Source organism: Saimiri boliviensis, chromosome 11 (genome assembly GCF_048565385.1).
Source record: "Saimiri boliviensis isolate mSaiBol1 chromosome 11, mSaiBol1.pri, whole genome shotgun sequence".
Taxonomy (NCBI): Eukaryota; Metazoa; Chordata; class Mammalia; order Primates; family Cebidae; genus Saimiri; species Saimiri boliviensis.
The window spans coordinates 96,593,206-96,615,970 of NC_133459.1; the positions used below are offsets into that span (position 1 = coordinate 96,593,206).

A 22,765-nucleotide genomic window follows, 5' to 3' on the forward strand; every position below is an offset into this window, starting at 1 on the left:
GTTGCAAAACTGACAAAAGCTGCGGACCTTTGACCTGGAAAAGAATATTAGCCCTGCGCACAGTTGCGCACAAATCAGCCTACGGTTTCGGAGGGGCCAGGGACTCCGGAAGCTCCTGGAAGCCAGGGCCTTAAGTGAAGGTCGGGGTCTAGCACCTGACTCCTGAAGTCCTCTGCCCCTTGTCCCCATGCTGGACTCGCTGCTGCCTGGGGGCCTTCCCTTGTCAGAGGAGCTTGGGCACCTGGCCGTCGCAGAGCTTCCCCTGGGTGCTCACCTATCCCGGGGTGAGGACAAGCACCTCGGAAGAAAAGCTCCCTTAGACCGTGCCTGGGGCACCGAGGGTGACGCTGGGCAGACCAGAGAGGCACTGGCGACGGGCAACGCGTGGGGGCAGGGCGAGGGGGTGAAGGAAGCTTCGAACAACTCCGCCCAGCCCCAGCCAGTCGGCCCAAAGACCCCCGTCTGTGCCCCGGAAAATCCCCCTCCCAGCTTTGCGCGCACGGCCCCTCAGGCCCCAGTGGGTTTCCCTTTGACCTCTGGAGGTTTGAAGTCCTTCTCTGGCTGGGTCTGGCTAACCCTCCAGGAGCGATCGGTCTCTAGTCCCAGGACCCCCTCCAGCCGGGCACCACCGCCCAGCCACAGCAGGTGCGGGGCTGCGGGTGGGGAGCGGAGGGATGGGGGCCAGGATTTGGAGTGTGTGTGACTCAAGAGTCCGGGAGGAGGGGCTAAGGATTCAAGAAGCCTGTGTGAGAGCAGCTCGGCGCTCCGGCACAGCAGAGAGCGCTGGGAGCCGGAGGGGAGCGCAGCGGTGAGTCAGGCTGCCCCGAGCCGATCCCGAGAGGGGCGCAGCGCGGGCGCGGGCCGGGGTGACTGGGCTTCTCGGGGAAGTATGCGAGGATACCGGTCTGGTGAGCTCTCTGGTTAACCCCCGAGGCTCCCGAGGGCCGAAGGGCAGCCCTAAGAAATGTCCCAAGTGGGTGTGGGGGCGCGGGACCCTCGCGGGAGGACGAGTCGGACCGAGGGAGCAGCGTTCTTTCTGGTCGTGGAGTTCCTAGTCCTGGGGTGGCCTGAGGTCCAGGGGGCAGCCCTGGCGCCTGCAGAAGCCCACAGCCATGCCAGGGTCCAGCTCGAGGGCTGTAAGTGGATAACGCGCAAGAGAGGGAGAGCGAATGGGCGCGGAGAGGGATGCGCCGGCTGCAGGCGCGCGGGGCGGGAGGAGTGGTGGCCTTCACCGCCGGGGCAGCGCAGAGCGCGCGGGCCGAGGTGAGCGCCGAGTCGGGGAAAGTGCTACGCTGCCCCCAGGTAGGAGAACTAGTGGACAGGTCGGCTAGACCTAGGGCAGTTCCCTCCGCGTGACTGGAAGGGCTGGGAGTCGGGACTGAGGGGCCTGGAGGTTAATGCAGGAAGCCTGCGAGCCAAGGCCGGGGTCCGTCCGGCATTCCAGAGCCCTCCACGAAGCGGAGCTGGACAACCTCAGGCCGAGGTCACCAAGGTTCAGCCCTGCCCCTTGGGCCACACGCTTCATCTTCAGCTGTCTGCTGCCAGGTGTGGGAGAAGCTGGAGTGGAAGGTTGGGGCGGGCAGCACCTTGGGTTCAGGCGAGGAGGATCTAGGGGAAGGAGAGAGGACTCAAGGGTCAGGGAACTCCAACTTTGAGCCAGCAGAAACAAGCAGCTTAGCTCCCTCTAATTACAAACCTCCTTAAAAAAAAAAAAAAAAAAAAAAAAAAAAAAAAAAAACAACCTCAGATTCTTAAGGAAGGTGTTTCGCGCTTGAACTTTTTCTTCTCTTGTGATTTGAGAGATTAAAAAAGAACCTGCTTGCTAGGCTGGTTTTTGCAAGTTGTTCCAGGTTGGAAGTTGTAACAGTTCGAAGGATAATTTATGAGTTTTCATGCATTAAAGTGTATTACAGCAAAGCCTTTTGGGTGCTGTGGGCATTAAGGAAAACTTAGTGCACGTTCCCAGCTGGAAACCAAAATAGTGCTCTCCTGGGTGCCTCTGCCCCATCTGTCATCCGGGGCCAATGAAAATCCTGTAGAAAAGGCACTTGATTAATTGTCCTGGCTCCATCCTGTGGGCACACCCGCCGCCAGTGCCAGTCCCCTCCTTTCCAACCCATGCACAGCCAGCTGCATTCTGCAAATGTAGAAATGACAGTGGAGGCCCCACCAGTAACTTCTCTCCAGGGTCTTCAAACTCTTGAAGCTGTCAATTAAGTCTGCGGGAAGGGAATCTTTCCCCTTCTCGAGGCAGTGCAGAAGGGCAGTAGCCACTGGCCCCTGCCAGCCCTTCTTACCCTGTGTGCACTGTTTCCTCCTGAATGTCTGAAACTTTCTCCCTCTGCAGAATCACAGAAGAAAGGCTATATCAAACCTGATGAGTCTCTTTTGTTGAATAAGTCATATGTCAACCTGAGCAACCCAAATGTCCATTCATGACGGGCAGTGTTCCCAGAGGGTCAGAGGAGTAGGGCGGGTCTGGGGGCTGAGACTGGCCTGGCTGGAACTGATTCACACAAAAAGTAAACGTTCCTCTTGTTGACAAGGGATAATGTCACGTGTTGCCAAACTCTTACCGCACTTTTTCCCCAACATCATTTATGCAGGTGAAAAAGAGAATCCTTGAAGGGGGCAGGGGAAGCCCCCAAAATAGGAAGCCAAGATCACTGGGGCATGAGAACAGTAGTTTGACAGATGTATAGGAGTACCTCAGAGGATTTTACAACAAGCTTCTGGCACCACTGCATTTCTGACAGCAGCCCAGGCTCACCAGAGAAATGGAGAACTAGGCCTGCTCAGGGCAGGCATTCCATGTTGGTGGCCCTCTCCCTCCTTTTAACCCTTACCAAGGAATGAGGTTCTTGCCTTCTTCTATTGCCCACCCTAAAACTCCCCCACCCCAAGGGCCAGTGTGAGCAAGGGATGAGGCTTCACATTCTCATTCTCTTTCAGGGAGAAATCTGTGCCTTGGCTGAGAAGGGGGCCCTGGCTGCCGACATCAGCAGGGAGAGTAGGGTAGGGCAGGGCAGGGCTGGAGCCCGAGGGCAGTTTCTCATCATTACCAAGATTAAACTGATGAAAAAAACCACACAACTTTACTTTTTAAAGCACGCTGAGCACTCCTGCTGCTCATTCATGGAGTGCTCTACTGCAGCACCCTGCATCAGAGCAGCAGGGAAACTGCACAGAGATTCGGCCACTGCTCTTCTCTGCTGGGCATGGAGCAGGGCCAAGGCCCAGATCCCCAGGCAGATGTCAGTGCCAGACCCGGGACTAGAGGCCCAGCCATTTACCTTTTCCCAGTAAGAATTTTCAGGGACTTCAGAGTCTAGAGCAAGCCTTAAGAGACCTTTGCTGGAAGCAAATCCTCTGCTCTCAGGAGGCAATGGAAGGTTTGCTGAGGGCATGCATAAAATCTCTGGATATCTGTGTACAAATAACACCTACTCCCAGAAAAACACCTTTCTGTGACACAGAAAGAATTCCTGTGTCTTTCTTTGACTTGCACCTCTGATCTCACAAACTATCAGCTCTCAGGCTTAGCCAGTCCCGAGAAATCAATTCTGTAGTGGACCATTTTGAAAAAACAGTGTATGTAGCATCGGATAAAGTAATGAGGATGAAAGACCCTTTGCTAATCCATTCCCATGACACCTCGCTTGATAACAGTGGGGAAACAGTTAAGATCCTAACTCCAAATAGCAATGAGATCAGGATGATCCTGAGGCTGATAGGCAAATGAAGAAACTGAGGCTTTGGGGTCCTAGGTCTTCCATTACGGTGTGCACAAGCATAGAAATGTCACTATTTGAGCCCAGGAGAATAAACCTTCAGCCACAAAGTTTAGGGAACACCAGAAGAATGAAAACATACAATAGAGAAGACACTGGTGGCTCACCATATTTTCGTTGCTCTTCTCTGAGCTACTTTACATGCTTTCAGGGCCTCAGACTATGACACAGTAGGAATCAGATTAAAATGTTAGGATGATTCATTGATAGTCTTCTCCTATATTTTGGGTAAACTTCTTGCTCTAGTTTCCTCACTCATGAGAAAGGAAGAGAAGTACCTTTGTGACCTTGAGCAAATCACTAAACTTCTCAGGCCTCACTTTCCCAACTCATTAGGCAAGTATATTGGATTAATATTGTTTCTAAATGGAGCTGTCAGCATCTGGGGACAATTCTTGGTTAAGTATTATGACCAATCTGCACAGTTCAATAGTTTAGTATCCCTCTCTTACCTCCTAGGTGTCAGAAGTCATAATAGCAACTCCAAATGCCCCTCATAGAGGGCTAAGAGTATTAAAATATACTGCTGCTCCTCGTTGAGAAATCTTTTGGAAATTATCAATAAGGGCCCTATTGTTGGGTTGTCTATAGTTAATCATCAAATTGGGGCTTCAGAAGTCAATGCCTGGGCTTCATCCTCCAGGAGCCAGCCAATCCGACTCTAGGCCACCATCAGCAGGGACCTCAGTGCTGTAGTCTCATCAGGTGTCACCTTTTGCCTTTTGTGAATGAAGCAGACTACAAATGACACATGGGAAAAGAAAACCAGGAAGATTAAGGTGAAGAGACAGGTGCTATTAGAGCATGGCCACTTCCTTCTCTGCCATATGTTATTAAAAACACGGGCAGACTGCCTACCTGCAGAGTCCGTGGCACTGGGAGGAAATCCTTCCCTCCTTTACTAAATGGATCACACTCTAGCACCAGGAGCTTCCTTCCCTGAAGAGAAGCCCCCCAGCACTGACTGCACGTAATACAGCATGAGTACACGTTGACATCAAATTAATACAACTGTGCCCAAGCTGCGAAAATAAATGAGAATTGCTAATGTGACATTTCATTGAAGAAAGTGGGCTAGCAACACTACACTGGAGGGCTGGTGCTTGTGGCACTGGATTTATTCTCAAGTAGAATAGCTTGTTATTCTCTCCTCTGTCTCAAGGTCTCACTGGAGACAAAAAATAGAACTATTTATTTGTGGTACATAGGGTTAAAATGAATAATATCTTCAGCAGATAGGAGGGTATTATAGGAACACATGCTTTCTACTCCTGCCCCACTCATTACAAGTAGGAGTGGAAATGAACTACAGAGCTTGGAGCTGATTTCTAATGAGCCAAAAATTAAAAAAAAAAATGAAGGAAGGAAGGAAAGAGGGGGGAGAGAAACAAGAGAAAGAAAGAGAAGGAAAGAAAGAAAGAAAGAAAGAAAAAGAAAGAAAAGAAAGAAAAAGAAAGAAAGAAAGAAAGAAAGAAAAAGAAAATAAGGAGGGAAGGAGGGAAGGAAGAAAGAAAGAAGGAAGGAAGGAGAAAGAAAGAAAAAAGAAAGAAGAAAGAAAAGAAAGAAAGAAAGAAAAAGAAAGACTCTAGGAGACTTAAGGAGTTCCCTCCCCAAATGAGGTTAATCTGATGATGAAATCTGTCAGATGAAACTAACAACAAAGCATTTGACTTGCCTGAGAGTATAGCCAACGCATTCACGTGTGGGAAGTCTTTATTATTATTATTATTTTTAGTAGTGGTACTATTAGAGGCAGACAGTCAGGATTTCCCTGAAAATCCACCACTAGACTAGGCAGATTGAGACATTTTGGTACTTTTGGCACTTCCTGTGGTGGCTTCTGCAGGTGGAAGAAGCTGGCTATGAAGTCAGTGGGAATAAACCCCCCAAGTTTCACACAGAAGCCCTTCCACATTGGGCAGTTTCAATTCACTACTACAGGAATAGGTTCCCAGTAACAACAAAGTATTTGCTATCAGTACCGATGGCCTGATTTTCCTATTTCCTTCGGCTCTTCCTCCAGTAGTCAGGGTTGGGGGTGTAGGTCACCTCCCCTCTATGCGGTTGCTAAGTGAGCCCAGGGAGGATGGTCTCAAGAGCTCAGCCCTTCCCCAGGTTAGGGGGTCGGGGAGACTGCCCTGTCTTCAGTCCCTCATCATCACAGATGGATTACAACCCTCATTAGCAAATACAGTGACTTGCATGTCTCACTTGCTCAGTCTGATGAAATGCCAACTCATGTTTGGATCTGAGCAGACCTGGCTCAGAGGTCAGCAGACTGAGGTACCACCTCATCGCTATGGATGACTGTGTGTTGAACCCCCACTGTGTGTGGGTGATGCCAAGTGGGACAGGGTCCCTTTGGATTATGAACAACACTTTCAGAAAAAGAAATCATGCTGTTTCTAGCTGCCTGAGATGTGCTGGACTAGATAAGCAGAGGGAAGGACAGAGCACTCCAGGGAAGTGGAGACATAGGAGGGCCTCTTCTGTCCCTGAGTTTTCTCATCTGTAAAACAAAGATATTAGTAGTAGCTGTACTGTCATCTGGCTGCTGTGTACATTAAGTGGGAAGACGTAGGGAGAACAGCAGCACAGGCCTGGTGGCACAAGGTGGGCACCAATGAACATGAGCTTCCTCTCCTCACCTTCTCCCTTGGAAGGGCTGATCTGAGGGGGAGCCCCCACTTCATGGTTCTTTTTTTTTTTTTTTTTTTTTTTAGATAGGATAATACCTTCTTTGTATTTTTTATTTTTTTATGTCTCTGGGCATATAAAGCTTTGCTACATTGGAAGGAGGAATTCTTTTTGGTGGCATTGAAGGCGTCTCCAGGAATTTACTCACTGATATTTTGACCTTCTGTAATTAACATTCTCATTTTGATAGAATTTTACCAAAACATTTCATCTTGCGAATTATCTTCGCCTCATAATGTCTGGGTAAGAGGAGACTCACGGAGGTTCTACTGTAATTTTCTTTCAGAGGCAAACTTTTCCTTAGACTTTTATTTCAGAAATGTTATGCAATGCTCTCTAAATAAGGCATTTCTTGAGAATGACCATTTTTGCTGGCAGCTTTAAGAGTGTTTTGCTTTCTTACTCCACATAACAACTCCTCTGTGTCTTTAGGATTTTAAATGTCTTAGGAATTCTTCAAGTTTACAAGGGAAGAAAGAGAAAGTGAAGTTAGCTATGGCAGTAGGGCATTTGTGCTCTCCCAGACCAAGAGCCAGGGGTTAAGCAGCTGTTGCTGAATTACATAGAACCTGTGGTTAAAGGAGAAGATAGTTCCTGCCCCACAGGGGAGGAGGTCCACCATACGTCGGGCTACTGGATAGATTTCCTTCTCTCAATTCGCAGTCTTATTAATATGCTACCTGGGAGACTGGGCACTGTGGAGACACAAAATAAATATAAATCATGATCCTGCCCCAAGGAGCTTGCTCAGGAGTCATAACTACAAGGCTTAATGGCTCCTTAGAGAATATAAATAAGCTGAGGCCAGAGACTGCTGGGGCTGTGAAAAACTTGAGAGGCTATGCCTCATTGTTGAGGGACAGGTCAGCTGTTGCCCTGAAGGACTGTAGGTCCAATGTGGCCAGATCTCTTCAAGAACTTTTCAAGAAAAGTCAGAACTTTGAGATTGAAAAGCCAAAACTTTGAAATGTCTTCATTTTCCCCACATCTGTAAAGACCGAACAAAACTCGTCTGCAGGCTTTTTTTAATCTTCTTATCTAAATTAACACGCAAAGCAATGGCAAGCAATATCAAAACTGGAACTCGTGAAAGCACTAATTCTGTGACTGCATGACCTCCCAGAGGGGAGCGGTCTGGATGTCAAGGAGACTTTCAGGGAGGCTTCTTGGAAGGGAGCAAGGGACTGTCCCATAGGCAGGTAGGATTTTATAGGAGTCCTGGCACACAATCAGATACAACTGGATTTAGGTCCAAGTTCACTTCTCATTAGCTCTGTGAGCACGTCACTTAACCCCCATCAGCCTCAGTTTCTTCATCTGTGAAAAGGGAGTAACGATGCCGACTGATTTTTGAAGGCAATTGTGAAGGGGAAAGTAGAGAGTGCTGGAAAGTTCAGACCACAGAGCCCCGAATGTAGCCAGTGCCCAGTAAGCTGGGGATGTCTTCCTGATGGGGACCCCTCAATAGGCATTGAGGACAATTGCTTGTCAAGGATTTTGAATTGCTTTTTCTGCCCAGAGAAAAGCACAGGAGGGAGGTCTGGGTTATTTTTCTCCTCCTGCCCTCTTCCTGCTTCTCCCCAAGGCCGGTGGCTGCGTGCTCAGTCACCCTTTGTCAGAATCCCACCCTTTAAAAACCTGACCTGGGCCACAGCAGAAAAACACAACCCTACTCAGTAAGGAGGAAAAGTACTCCGGGAGGCTGTATAGACACGCAGGACAAATATTTAAGGAATTCTTCGGAATAAAAAAAAATTCGTAAATCTGGATTTTTGCACGAGGCCATCACAGGAACATGTTTTCTCAATTAGTGTGCACATTGCTTGGAGTGAAGTCACCGAGTCCGCAGCCCATCAGGGCCGACTCGAGCCGAGCCACCTGATCAGACTTCACTTTCTATGACCTAAATGTGATTCAACCAACACTGCCACTGCCCCTAGCTGCCGAAACAAAATCATCCCTGAAATCCTAAACCAGGGTGGAGATGTGCATGCTCCTCTGAAAAGCAACCTAATTTCAGATCCTGGTTGTATTCACCACAAATTGAGAAAGACAGCGCTACTCTGGAGGGTGACTGATAGAGTCTCCACAACATCTTGCACATTTCTTTTCTTTTACCATTTGTTGTTAGATGGCAACTGTGTGTAGCCTTTCAGAACACATGAGCTCTTTAGGTTCTGAAAGCAGAGAAAATAGTTTCTTTTGCTAAAGCATACATCAATTGTCTAAAATATTATCAGTCAGTGCCTGAGATCAGTGATTATATATTCTGGCTGGTTTCCTGGACTGACTCTTTTCCAAGCAAATGGCTTTGTCAGATATTTGTAATTTCTGAAATATTTTATTAATGATGTCCCCTCGCCAGAGGGATGGTCCAGAATACACAATCAGCAGCATGCCTCAGAAGCAAGATACTGCCCAGCATCCACCAAGATCAAGCAGGAGTTCAAAGACACTTCTAATCAACTGCCATAGAGCAGAGAAAAGACAATGTTTTCACAAGTTGAACACCAGGCTTAGTCTCTCATGCCTGCAAACCCAGAACTTTGGGAGGCTGAGGTGGGAGGATCACTTGAGGCCAGGAGTTTAAGGCCACCCTGGGTAACATAGTGAGACCCCACCTCTAAAAAAAAACTTTCAAAAATTAAAAATTAGGTGTGGTGACATACACCTGTAGTCCTAGCTACTAGGGGGGCTGAGGTGGTAGGATCACTTGAGCCCAGAAGGTTGAGGTGCAGTGAGCCATGATCACATCACTGCACTCTAGCCTGAGCAACATAAGACAGACCCTGCCAAAAGAAAGAAAGAAGGAAAGAAAGAGAGAGAGAGAGAAAGAGAGAGAAACAAAATACAGGTTGAGATCCATCATCAGGTTGTGAAATCAACTTAGTGTGCAAGTCTCATTAGGGAAAAAATAAGAGAGAATAGAGTAACATTTTCAAAAATTAATATGCATTGCATATAGCAAGGGAAAGTGTTTGTGAAACGTCTGTTTTAGTTGTATTGTATATATGTACATATACTTATACATATATATGCAACCTGGCTCATGATGGAAAGTGTGTTTTTTTCTACTATAAGTCATAGTCGAAGAAAGTGTGAAAGCCACTGGCATAGACAACAGCATGATTTCCAACGGGATGGCTCTGAAGCCAGACAAGCTTGGGCTTAAGTCGTAGCTCTATGATTTGCAGCTGTGTGATCTTAAGTGACTTCCATTCTTTAAGCATCAGTGTCCTCATCTGTAAGGTGAGACTAGTTTCTCCCTTGTACAGCTGTTGTGTAGATTAAGTGACAAAGATGTATGAAGTACCAGGTACTGTGCCTGCCACCAAAGACGCCCTCAGTGAGTGAGAGCGGCTGTCATCACCTGCCTCCCCCTTGACCGTTTCTCCTTCGCTTCTTCCTCTCCTTTTCCCTTCTCCTCTTCCTCCTTCACTTCCTTCTCTTCCTCCTTCTCTTCCTCTTCCACCTCTTCCTCCTCCCTCTTTCTTATCTTCTTTGTAACTCTTCAGCTCATCAGAACTATTGACAATGTATTTATCCCTGAGGTTTGCTTTTTCTCAGGCGGACGCAGCAAAGAAGCAACAACGATCATATCTTGGCTTTGTCACCGCCTTCTGCACCATGCTTCTCCCATTTCATGCTTGCAGAGCCATCTTTCTGTGGTTCTTTTCCCCTAGCGTGACCATAACAATAATTGTTCAAGGGGCACAGGACATCCTTCTCCCTATTACTGGGCACCAACAAGGGTAGCATGGCTTTTCCTGGCCTTGCCACCAGGATAAACGCTTTGGTCCTAGTGTGGGTTCAGTGACTTTGGAAGGAGTTTCTGTTCCCACAGAATCATATCCTTCCCCTTCAGCATATTTTTAAAAGAACAACAGGGCTAAGACACCATTAAAATATTGATATTGTCAAAATTCTAAAAAAGTTCTGACCAGAGCAGAGATCCTAACATTCTTCCCCTGAGCGAGGCTCCAGGCTGTCCCAATTCAGAGGGTTTAAATTTCTTCTCTGGCATAAATGGTTTAAAGGCTCTTAATGTGAATGCTGGAGCTGACACGTTCAGGTAAACCCCGATCCTAACTCCAGCCCTCAACCCAATGGGCAATCTATCACTGACCTGGGACCTTTGGTTCCCAGTGGAGGGCATGTGAAAGAGTGACCCACACCAAAGGCCACAGAGGTGACATGTCCCAATTTTCTTGAGAGCCTGGCTAATGTAGCCTCTGAGGACAGATCAGGGATGATGAACTGCTTACCTCTTAGTTCTCATGGAAGCTTTGCCTGCCCACATTCTGCATTCACCCTTGTTCCCCTGGGGCTCATTCCAACTCTTTTCTAGTAAAATGCCTGCCCACTGGGCCCCATTTTCACCAGTAGGACTCAAAGGGGATCATTAGTGACATCTCTCAAATGCCGAATTCCTGGCCAGACCAAAGATTTAATGCTGCTTTTTAGGCAGCAGCTAAGACATCTCTCTATTTGAGGTTGCAGCAAAGTGGGGTAGAAGAGGAGAAAAGAGACCTGCATCTAGAGATAATTTTCATCTCTTTAGGAGTATCCTCTTCCCTCCACTGCTCATTCCACTATTGTCACCAGACCAGTTGCACATTTTAAATAACATTTATAGCAGAAGAGAGACATTTGTCACATCATGCCCTGCCCCTACCTTCCAAGCAGGTGGATGATATTGAGCCAAGCACTCAAGGAGCTGAGTGGACTGCAAACAAGCCAGCAGAGAGATGTTTAAATTCATTGCAATTGCACCTGTTTTTAAAAGAAAAAGCAAATGCTGACTTAACTTTTTTTGTGCCCAAAAGGTCGGGGAGGGAATAGACTTGCACCCTTTCTGAAACTTGCAATGGCAAATGGAATCAATTGCCCCAGAAATGACACACCACTGAGAATGTTTCTTGTGCATGAAATGAATTAGCTTTCTTTTCACCTGGGTTCAAGAGTGTTGTATGTGTGTTTTCACGGGGAAAGTGTGAACCCTTAGAAATGTTTTCATTTTCTATTTTGAAGAGGTCAGACACCAAAGCTTGACTCCAGATTTCATGCTCATGTGTCAGCATCTCTGTGTCTTGGAAATGAAAGAAAATATTTCGGGGGTGGGGTTTTCAAGTGCTGTTGTTTTTGAACTTTTCCAAAAAAGAGCAGGAGATGTCAGAAAGCAGAGAGCTTAATAAAGCAACAAATATGTTTAAAAGGTTCTTTTTAAAGCATCTTTATGATTAAGCCAAAAAATAATAATTTTAAGTTGACACAGTGCACAAAATGTTCATCTTCCAGTCATTTTGACTTCTTAAATGACTATGAACCTATTACAGAATTCTGACAGGCAATAATGGTGTTTAGAAAAAAGCTGTTCATATTTTCTTTCTTTTATGGTTTGAGAAAGTTATTATGTAAGAAATAAAAACAAATGGCTAAGTCAAGGGTAAATTATTTCAGTTCAATAATACCTAGATTTAGTAGATGAGGAATTTATTCCTGGTTCAGAATTTCACTAGCAGTATAATCCAAGCAAATTACAGAACCTCTCTGAGCCTCTGTTTCTTAATCTGGAAAATGAGAATAATGCTATTACCCCACATGTCTGTTAGGGCTGTTGGATTAGATAGGGTTGATTGAAGGGGAAACATCTTGGCTGAAGACACAGAAGATAAGATGGAAAAACCTGGACCAGGAGTGTGAAACTCCAGTTGATAGTGCTGGCTCTGGCCTTAGTTACATGAGGGATCTTGACAGTCACTTGCCCTGGATGAGTTCCTGCTGGTCCATTCCAAACGCAGTAGCAGATGTAGATGCACTCACGTAAACCTGTGCAGAGATGAGGTATTCCTGCCATGGTCGAAATGGAGGCCTGTGCCAGGCATTGGGCAGGACCTTGTGAGACAGAGGCCAAGAGCACGAATAGAAAAAGCATGACTGTGGAAACAGACTTTCCAGGGTTCCAATCCCAGGAGTTGTGCTTAAAACGCATGTGATGGAAAGCAAGTTGCTATAGAGCTCTGATTTTCAGTTTCTTCGGCTGTAAAGTGGAATCAGTAGTACTTATTTCTTAGTGTAAAGATTAACAGAGGTGGCTTTTGCTCAATCATTTGGTTGTCTAAAACTTGAATATAGTACATTATAGTAGCTCAGTACCATTGCCACCACCACTGAGCGCAGATGAGTACCTGAGGAGCTCCCCAACTACTCAGTCAGAGGCAGCTGTAACAACAGTGCCAGGATGCCTTGGGGACACGCATGTCCCTGTCCCTTCTCCTAATGTCCCTTCTCCCTCATTGGTCCTCCTCTTGTACCTCCTTTTCTGGCTTCTCCTTCTCTGGACCTCTAAATTTGGAGTGCTTTGGAGCTTAGCTTTCCTTTCTAGATCACTGTCTTCCCGGATGATCTCATCCTCCCCAGGCATGAGCTATAATCTGTGACTTCCGGATGCTCATTTCCAGCCTGGACCTCTCCCCTGGGCCCCAGACTCTTGTATTCTACTGGCATGTCCGCTTGGATGTCTAAAGGACATCTCAAATTTAGAATTTTTTTTTTACTCCCAAACTACTTTTCTCCTAGTCTTCTCTACTTTAGATAATGACATAATTATTCTTACAGAATAATCTAGAAACCATCCTTGATTCTGCCTCTCATCTCACCTTCTATAACCAATTCAATGGCAAGTTTGTTGGCTTCACCCTCAAAATGTAGTGGGAATCCAATCACTTCTTACCATCCACTGCTCCCTTTTTAACCTGAGCCAGGGTCACCTCTCACCTAGACCCCTTCCGGCATCTCCTGCCTCTGCTCTTGTTTCCCACACCCTTTTAAGCCAACAGCAGGCAGAGTGCCTTTAAAAATGTAAATTCCAATGGTATTTCTGAGCTCAGAGCCTCCCATGGATTTCCGTTATATGTAGAAGAAAATTATCTTGCCATGGCCTTTGTTCAGTGGTTCTTAAATGAGGGAGATTTTTCTCCTGGGGGACATTTGGCAATATCTGCGACCACCTCATTTCTGGTGGTCATAAAAGGGATAGCGCAAGCTTGGGGGTGTTACTGGCAGCCAGTGGGTAGAGGCCAGGGGTGCAGGAAAACAGCATGCACAGGACAATCATCTGCAACAAAAAATTATCTGGGTGCATCTCACGGATGGAGCAACAGCGAGTGCATACCTGAACAGGGGAGAGGAAGGGGTTCTTATCCCTGACACAGGTAGCTCCTACTTGTGTCATTCCCCTATTGGCTAGGGTTGGACCACACAGTCTAAGCTAATTCCGACTGCCTATTTTAAAGAGAGCAGGGGTATGAGCCAGAGTGGCAGGGTGAGCGGTCTGGTGGGAAAAACAGTTATGGAACAGGTAACTAAAGGTGACTCAGGTCAGAGTAGGTAACTGAGATGACTCAGGTCAGAGTAGGTAACTGGGATGACTCAGGTCAGAGCAGGTAACTGAGGTGACTCAGGTAAAATCAGGTGATTGGAGGTAACTCAGGTCAAAGCAAGTGACCATAATGAGTCAGGATGGAGCAGGTGACCAAGGGAACAGATGTGAACTACTGATTAGAACTGGTGGCAAAGGGTGTTTACTGAAACTATGAGAAAGTTAGACTTTAAAATGAAGGACAAGGAACTGAACATACTGGCATACTGATTCTTTGAAGAGAAATTTAGAACTCACTGTATCCAACAATCTGCCTCAAAATGTTGATAGTTCTGGGGTGGAGGAACCCTGCCTTCTGCGCTTGGGACCCTGACTGTCTCCAGCATCTTAATTGCTCCTTCCCTTGTGGCTGTGTGGCGGCCACACTGACCTTTCTGCCATGTCTTCAACATGCCAACCTTGTCATGGCTTGGGGCCTTTGCACTTTTAGCTTGCTCTATGTGGGACACTCCTCCCCACAGATCACGTGGTTAGCTTCTGCTCAACATTTAGGTCTTCTCAGCCATCACCTCTTGATCATCCTCATCTAAAATATCTATCCCACCCCCACCAGGCCCTGCCACTCTATCCCCCCACCCTGCCTTAGTTATTTTTTAATACTTAATTTCGTGATTGGTTTTCTTATTTTACTATCTGTCTCCTCCACAAGAACATAAGACTGATGGTAGGAACTTTACTGTGTTCATCAAGAGATCCATTCATCACATAGTAGGAGCTCAGCAAGTCTTTGTCAAATGAGTCATTCAACAAATAATTGCCAAGGACAGCACAGGCATGCCCTGTGACAGAAGGTTAGCAGAAGAAGAGATCAGTGGTATCTTGCATTTAGGGGAAGGCTCTCTGGAGGAGACCTGCCATGGGCTACCCTGTGAGTTTCTGGAGTCCTCCACCCCTCCAGATGATCTGGCCCTAAAATGGAGAAGGGCTTCCTCTCAGGCATACACCCAGTGTAGCCTTCTTATAGGTTAGAGATAGCTGTGGACTTTATTCTGTGATAGGACAGAGACCCAAGCTGTAGGACTCAGGGGTCCAGGCTCTGATAGGAGAGAGGAATCAGGAAAGAAAGTGAGTAAGAGAGAAGCAGGACTAGAAAAGAGAAGCCAAAGCTCAAGTTAGCTCGGGTCAGGAGTGGAGCCCAGTATAGAGGGAAGGGAGGGGCCAGGGAAGGACGAGCAGACAGCTACAGGGGAAAATCTCTGGGTCGCCTCATCCTGGGATGGGTAGCCAATTGGGGAAACCGTGAACTGGAAGGCAGATAAGGGACAAAAATCAAACCTTTTGTGTAGCCTGGCAGAGACAGAGTCCTGTTTATACATAGTGGCCCGTATAGACCTGGTACCACATGAGAAACATGACTTTATGACAAACACAGTTAGTTCCAGGACAGTCTTGATTCCAAATGCTCTGACCCATCATCAGACATTGATCTTGCTCTTCAGTTTCAAAAAGTCATGACAGTAACACCACATGTAACAGTGTTTAGCAATGCCAGGTGATGCATAGGTGTTCGCCTCCATCCAGGTAAGCCCCTTGTGCCATCTCAATGATACCGATGTCCAGTTCTTAAGGAAGACGAAGTGAGCAGAGAAAGTCATAGATCATATTTCCAAGGTCCCAGGATTCCAGGTTATACAAATTCTGGGGTTTGCAGATCACAGAATCTCCAATGGGAGAGGGATGCCTGGTGGCGTGTACAGAGCTCTGGCCATCCCAGCATCATCTCCAAGAGGCAGGGTATGGTCAGGGTCTGTGCCCTCAGGGCCACCTCAGGACACTTACTCATAACTCTGGTTCATTTTGCTGCCTGGATCCTTCTGAGGAGATGACTACATGTGATTAGCTGGCCAACACCTCATTTTATTAGTCTGTTAATGTAGTTTTAAAGTAACACACCTAAGATGTAGACAGCTTACTCCAGCCTAACAAAAATGTCATTATGAAAATTTACAAGGTTTACAGAGTGATATAATGGTGATGAAATTCAGATGTGTCAAATTACCCTCATGTTTAATTTCGCCCTGATTCAGCCCATAGAAATATGGGTTTTCCCACAGACGTAGTCTCATAGCTGCCTGGGCACTGTGTGCTTTGGGGTGCTGAGGCTATGGTAAGGTTGCCTATCCCACAGCCTCAGAAGTCATAAAACAGCCTGTGCTGACCATCCCTTCCTGCTTCCTCAGAGAGCTGATGACAGGCCATTTTGTCTTTTCATTCACAAAACGCACCTGCCAACTGGTCTCTGGGATCCTCTTCCATCACTAGGTCCTCTTCTTGGTAGACACAGATTTGATACCCTCAAACTTCTGTTCCATTGAAACACAATCCCTGGATCTTCGTTCCTGAGAAATACAGGGCTGATGAAGGCTCAGGCCCACACTCACCCCACAGGTACATTCAGAGCAGCTGTCAAGTTCTCTCGGTTAGAAAGGCAATAAACCCACTCACCAACAATGGAACAAGCAAAAGTCTGGCCCTGACTCTTCCTTTCTGCTAACGATGTGACTTTCAATAACTTGTATAAACTCCCTCTGATTCTTGGTTTCCTGAACTGTAGAACCAGAATAATAATAATACTCCCTTATAAAGTAACACTTAGCACTGTGCTTGGCACATAAGAGCCGTTCAATGAATGGCAGCTCTCCTCATTATATTATTAAAATCTTGGAAAGTAAGATTTCACACATCAGTCAATGACTCATGGAAATGTTTTGGAGCTTGAGGTCTTTGCAAAGTGAGAGGGCAGGAAAGTGGAGTCCAAGACATAGGGAGGAAATCCCCATGCAAGGAATGCCGAAGGTCGTCACCATGGCATCATGGTGACTGACCATGCATTTGTGGGGTAAATGAGGGTAATAATAATGCTGTTGCTATAACTATTAAATATAGCAATGCTTGTAAAATGGTTAGCATAGCTCCAGGCACATAAGCCTCAAAAAATTTAGAGTTGTTGTTATCACAACCAGTCTTCCCTTGCTAGCTCCTCTGTCATCTCTTTACACTGGTCAAGCCGCTATTTAGAAAGGTCCCCCCAGGTTCCTAAGGCACTATTTCACAATTGAGTGGAAAACAGTGCAGTCCCCACCCCAAAGCTTTCTTAGTTTTACAGGGCATTTGTAGCCTCCAAAAATCATTCCCACAGATTTCTGGGGCCCACTCCTCATGGCCTCTAGGTAGCTTTGTCACATGTAAGGGCAATGTCATGCTATGCACAGAAGGGGAACAGCCCCTTTCCTTTCTTACCATGGTCCTGGAATTGGTCCCTCCTGGCTGTCACCCTTCATTCCTGGGATGGTCATGAAAGCAAGGGAGCCATACCCCCTGAAAGGAATTTATTCAGCACCAGCAAAGGGCAAGGCGCCCAGACTTTGCTTTTGCCGTGGGGCCTGCCAGAAAGTGCTGGGCAGGGACAGAAAAGGAATTCCAGAGACAGGGGTTCTCTAGTGTCCTTGGACTTGGGAATAAGTAAATTGTAGGGTTGTATTATTTATGATCAAAGCTACGAAAACTTGATAAAATGCTGTGAGGATATTTTGTCTGTGTTCCTAAGCAAACAGAAAAATGGAGGAACATTTTGAGCCCACCAAAACTGATAGGATGAACTCTTCTCCAAGGGCTACGTCTATCTCAAGCTAATCATGCAGCAGGTATGACTGCATCCTCACTGTGTGCATGTGCTACTCTGGGCTTTCAGTGGCTGTAAGAACATTTAGGACTTATGTCTGCCCATAAGGGGCTTGCCATCTGTTTGGAGCTTCTTATTTCAGTTTTAATTACAAGGAAGACTTTAGCCTTTTGGGAAAAAAGTCACTGGAATGAATCTAATACTACAGGGATGGCTGTCAAGCAGATTCTTTCATGACCCTGTGGCCTTGGACATGAAAGGGAAATGAAAACATTTCATCATAAGGTTTATTCTCCCCTCCTGCATGATGCTCTGCCATCTTCCCTTGGCCATGACACAACACGCACTTGCATGTTCACACACACACACCCAACACACATCATGCAGAAGTGGAGCCATTTCTCAGGCAACTGCAAATGTTAACGAACTATAGTCCTTTTTCTGACCCCCAAATCCATAGAATCCTAGTATTGAAAGAGTAATGAGAAATCATTCCATCATTTGGTTTTTAACTAATGCAAAAAAAAGAAGGAAAAACACTCAAAAACTAGTGGATGAAGTTCCTTGATTAAAAATCACAGTGTTAGTAACAGCCCACTCAGCCCAGGGCTCAGTTCAGTTCTTCCTTCCATTCTTTCATCAGCTATTTACGAAGCACCAACATTGTACCAGGAGCTGTGCTAGCCACTGGAGATACAACGGTGGAAAAAACCATACATAGTTCTCTCCCTCCTGATGGGGCTTACAGACTAGACAGGAAGATAATCAGTGATCAGTCAGCACAAAAAGAAAAGGCCATTTCCACCTGCTAAGTGTTGTGAAGGAGAGTCCCGCATGCCGGTCCATGCTGTGTCTCAGCGGGCAAGGCAGGCTTCCTGGAAGAAGGCATGATTCATCTGAGGTCTGAAAGATGGACAGGAGAGGGAGAGGAAGGATGCTCCAAAGATAAAGAAAAGTCCCCCAGGGAAATGTCTCCCACAGTGGCAGGTTGGAGCTCGCTCTCACGGGCTTACCTCTGCTCCACCGTAAGCTGCTCTTCCCAATTCCAATCCCAGCGAGGCCACATTGCTAACTTGGAATCGGCCATGTTGGGGGTAATTACATGGCAGAAAGCAGCAGGTGCTTCAAATTAGGGCTTCTGCTTCCTTCTGCTTTGGAGAGCCATTTTTTACCAATGCTGCATGGGCTTCATATACAGTGGTCCCCACTTAGCTCTGGTTTCGCTTTCCAAGGTTTCAGTTACGTTTGGTCAGCTGTGGTCCAAAAATATTGAATGGTAAATTCTAGAAATAAACAATCTATGTTTGAAATTGTGCACCATTCTGGATAGTGCCATCCACTCTTTCCCGCCGGGGACATGGATCAACCCTTTGTCTGCTCTCTGGGCTACCTCCCCCTTAGTCACTTAGTAGCCTGCTTGGTTGTCAGATTGACTCTCACCCGTTAGCCACTTAGTAGCTGGTTTGGTTATCAGATGGACTGTTGCAGTATGGAAGTGCTTGTATTCGCATAAGAGGAGTGATGCTGGCATTTTCTTATAATTGCTCTATTTTATTGTTATTGTTGTCTATCTCTTACTGTGCCTAATGAATACATTAAATTTCATCATAGATTACTGATGTTTGGGAAAAAACCGTGTATATAAGATTTAGCACTATTTACACTGGGGATCTTGGAACATATCCCCTGCAGATAAAGAGGAACTATTGTATTCCACCTGTTTTCAGGCTGAGGGCAACACAAACACTGTCCTTTAAGCTACCAAATGCCTGGTCCTGCTCCTTCAAAAACTCTACCAAGTGCCTATTCCCAGAAAGGCACTGTCAACATTAGACAGAAAGTGCCTTTCTGTCCACTGACTTGGACCTTGGGACTGTTTATTTCAGACCCTGGGCCATCTGGCTAGTTTCTGGCTTCTTCCAGGATCCAGAACATCCCAACAAGTTAATACCAAGCAGCTAAGAGAGAGCGTGTTCTGTGGTCTTCGCCACCCCCTTGCCATCTAATGATATTTATCAACCACCCACGCCTGCCCAGTGCTGTATAAGACACTTGGCCCGGCAGATCACAAGTCAGGCTTTGACCCCTCAGGAATTCAGGGCCTGGCTGACGCTGCTAGGCTGACATTGTTCCTCCTTAATGTAAGGAAGTACTCAGGCTGACGGGGGCACCAGAATCAGGGCTGGGTGCCCAGCTGAGGGCATGGTTTAGGAGACAATACTGCTGCCATTTTTTGTTTGTTTGTTTGTTTGTTTCTAGGCAGCAGAAATGCAGGTGAATAGGGGTTAGAGTTCATATTATGTATGATTTGGTCAAGTTTTAAAAACAACCAATGCTACCACCCTTGTACCCCTGCTACCATTCCACTTCTCCAAAGAAATTTGCCAAAAGAAATTTGCCAAAAGAAAGAAAAGGTGAGGTTTTAGTTCTTACTAAGCTTGTCAGGAAGCAAGGATGAGTGGCCAACCCAGAGATGGGGGTTTTGCAGTAGCAGTGTTTTGTTTCCAGACCATGTGTGTACAGGTGTGTGCATGAGTATGTGTATGTGTGTAAGTACATGTATATGTGTGTGTGTGCTTGTGTGTGTGTAAGCATGTGTGTGTGTGTCTGCAGTGCATACACAGTGTGGAGAGCAACAGTGTCTGTGCTGTGGTTGCAGCGTGCAAAGGAAGCAGTCAGACGAGGCTGTGAGGTGGAGAATCTTAAAGAAGAAGGCCAGTCACCAAGTCTGGTTAAGAAAAGAAACCAGCCCCACTGGATGGAAACAATTCCCTTCCCTCTGGTCATCTCTCAGCTCTGGGAGGAAGCGAGTGACTCTCACTCTTGGCCCGTGTTGGAGAAGGCATCCCCTGCACTGTGGAATGCAACCATTTACTATCTTAACCTTTAGTCAGACTTAAATGCTGCATAAGACTTATATGTCCCCCCACCAGGACTCTAGTGACAGCCAGGCAGGAATGTGCAGAGTATGAATCTGGGGAGTCCCATGAAACCACTCAGCAGCATCTGGCCATAACCCTACTGTAAGTGACACTTGGGTCGACAGTGTGTCGCCAGGAAGCTTCCACCCAGAATAATGAGAAGTGACCTGGGTAGCATTGCCAGCTACTGACGGCTAGTCTTGAATTCATTCTCAGATTGTCAGCTGCATGCTTGGGTGTGGGGAGCAGGTGGCGTGGGCTGAGGGGAAAGGCTCTCAGAAGGGTGTTCTGTTGGGAGAGTAGAGACCAGTAGCTGGGCTGCCAGGGAGGTGGGGATGAGATGATACAAAAAGTTGCTATTTGAAGGCTCTGTGTGGAGTAGAGAGGTAACAACAAAGAAGAGCGGGTGGATGGAGATCACAGAGCCTCGGGTTGGCGGCTGGTGCGGGGAGAGCAGACAGATCATTGGAAGGTGGGTGGCCATGAGGATGGCCCTCAGCTGCTTGGCAGAGAAGCTTTGCCCCCTCCCAGGCCCTGCTTCCTCCTTTGCTCTATGCTGATGACCTGTCAGCACAGCTCATATGCTGCTCCTTTCCCTGACACTGCTTTGGAGCTTGGGGTTACCTACTGACACCCTCCCTGCCCCTGCAAAGTATAATTTGAGGGTCCTGGCCCGGACAGTGGGAGTCAGTGAGAAAGCCTGGAGGGGAAGCCCTGTCCCATTCTTGGTAGAGGGACTGTAGGCAGAGTCACCACTACAGCTGTGCAGATGGTGTCCTGTCTAGGGCATCAGCCCAGGAGATGAGTTGGGCCTCTGCTCACCAAACCATGCCCCTGGTAAGAAGCAACCTCTGCCTGAGAAAGGGGCATTTCTTCTAATTCACACAAAGCTTCCGCAGGGCCTAGCTGCAGCCCCCATTCGGGGAGCCCCTTCAGAGAGAATGGAAAGCCCAGAGTAGAAGAGAGAGCATATACAGTGGGGTCCCAGCAGAGGGGGCAACCTTTGGAACAGGGAAAGGTGAAGACCAATATCACCCACTTTACAAGTCACTGAGAGCCAACCCGGGGCCATCCGTTTACTACACTAAAATACATGTGGTCTGAAGATGAAGGGATGTTTTCATTGTTAACATTGAAATAATTAACTTGTTTATGTTATTATGCTTATTGTGTAAACATTGTTTAATAAAACATCTTATTGCTGATAATCATCCAAATGTTACAGTAAACACGGGACTCCTGCCAGTGGCAGGGATGCATTTTGAGTTGCACAGTGAACACGCTGTTTGCTTTGCTGCCAGGATCGCTTGACTAAGGTCTCCTGTCTGTAGTTTGGTTGTGACTTCTTATCAATCCCAGGTGAACAGCATTCTGATAAAGAGCAATTTATTCTCTGTGGTCAGATCCCCAAATACGTGGGTGATGAACACATATGGCATTGTTTCCTTGACTGAGTCTCGTTTCCATGTGTGGGAGGAATTCCAGACTTGAGAATTCTGCATCCAGACTTCATAGATTTTTTTTTTCTAATTGAGACAACATAATTAATGATAAAGAACAATACCAGCCTGGCTTCTAAGCTCCAAAAGGCTCTGGCTTAAAACCTGACCTCAATAGGGATTGGAGAGGGTCCAACAGCAACTACTGTCTTCTGTTGTCAAGCTAGACCCCAGGCTCCACAAGACTAATGTTCTGTTGGCTTCTGGAACATGGAGACAGAGCAGATGTGCCTGCCTGCTAACGCGCTGTAGGATGGAACTGCTCGTGCGGCTTACTGAAATCAGATGCATGACACTGTTTGCCCTGCAAACAGATGGCGGCTCCACGCAAGCGCCATCGCATTGGAAAATTACAAGGACCATGACTCCATCCCCTCTCCACCATGCAAAACTGCATTTTAACCAGTTGGGCAAGAGAAAGTCCTTCTCTTCTCCATACAACCACTCTGAGGGGACAGGCCCATGTGAAATAAAGCACTCCTGGATCACCAAAGTTGTATGAAAATTTGAATACAATGGACAATTCTGGAAGGATGTACCCTAAGTATTAACATTCGTTATCTGTGAGTTGGAGGGAATTGGAATAAAAAAGCAGCATGGCATATCTGGACTTGTACATACTTGTCTGAGAAAATTACATCCAATTCCCATACAGTATTCAGCTTGCCATAAACAAATCCTGAGACTGTTTGGAAATCTTTTTTTAATGTGCAATATCCTTTAAGAAATTTTTACATTAAAATTCTAGATAACTATTTTAAATGGTCTACATTTTCAGTTTAATCTAAATAATA

General features: G+C 46.5%; 1 protein-coding gene across 1 annotated transcript in view; it reads left to right on the forward strand.

Annotated features, from left to right (window-relative positions):
• The first annotated feature begins 753 nt into the window (after window positions 1–753).
• NGF (nerve growth factor) overlaps window positions 754–22,765 on the forward strand; it is a 51,650-nt gene continuing 29,638 nt past the window's right edge. Inside the window, exon 1 of the mRNA XM_003933507.3 lies at window positions 754–808. The gene's annotated coding sequence lies outside the window, so the exon portion shown is untranslated. The remainder of the gene's footprint in view (window positions 809–22,765) is intronic.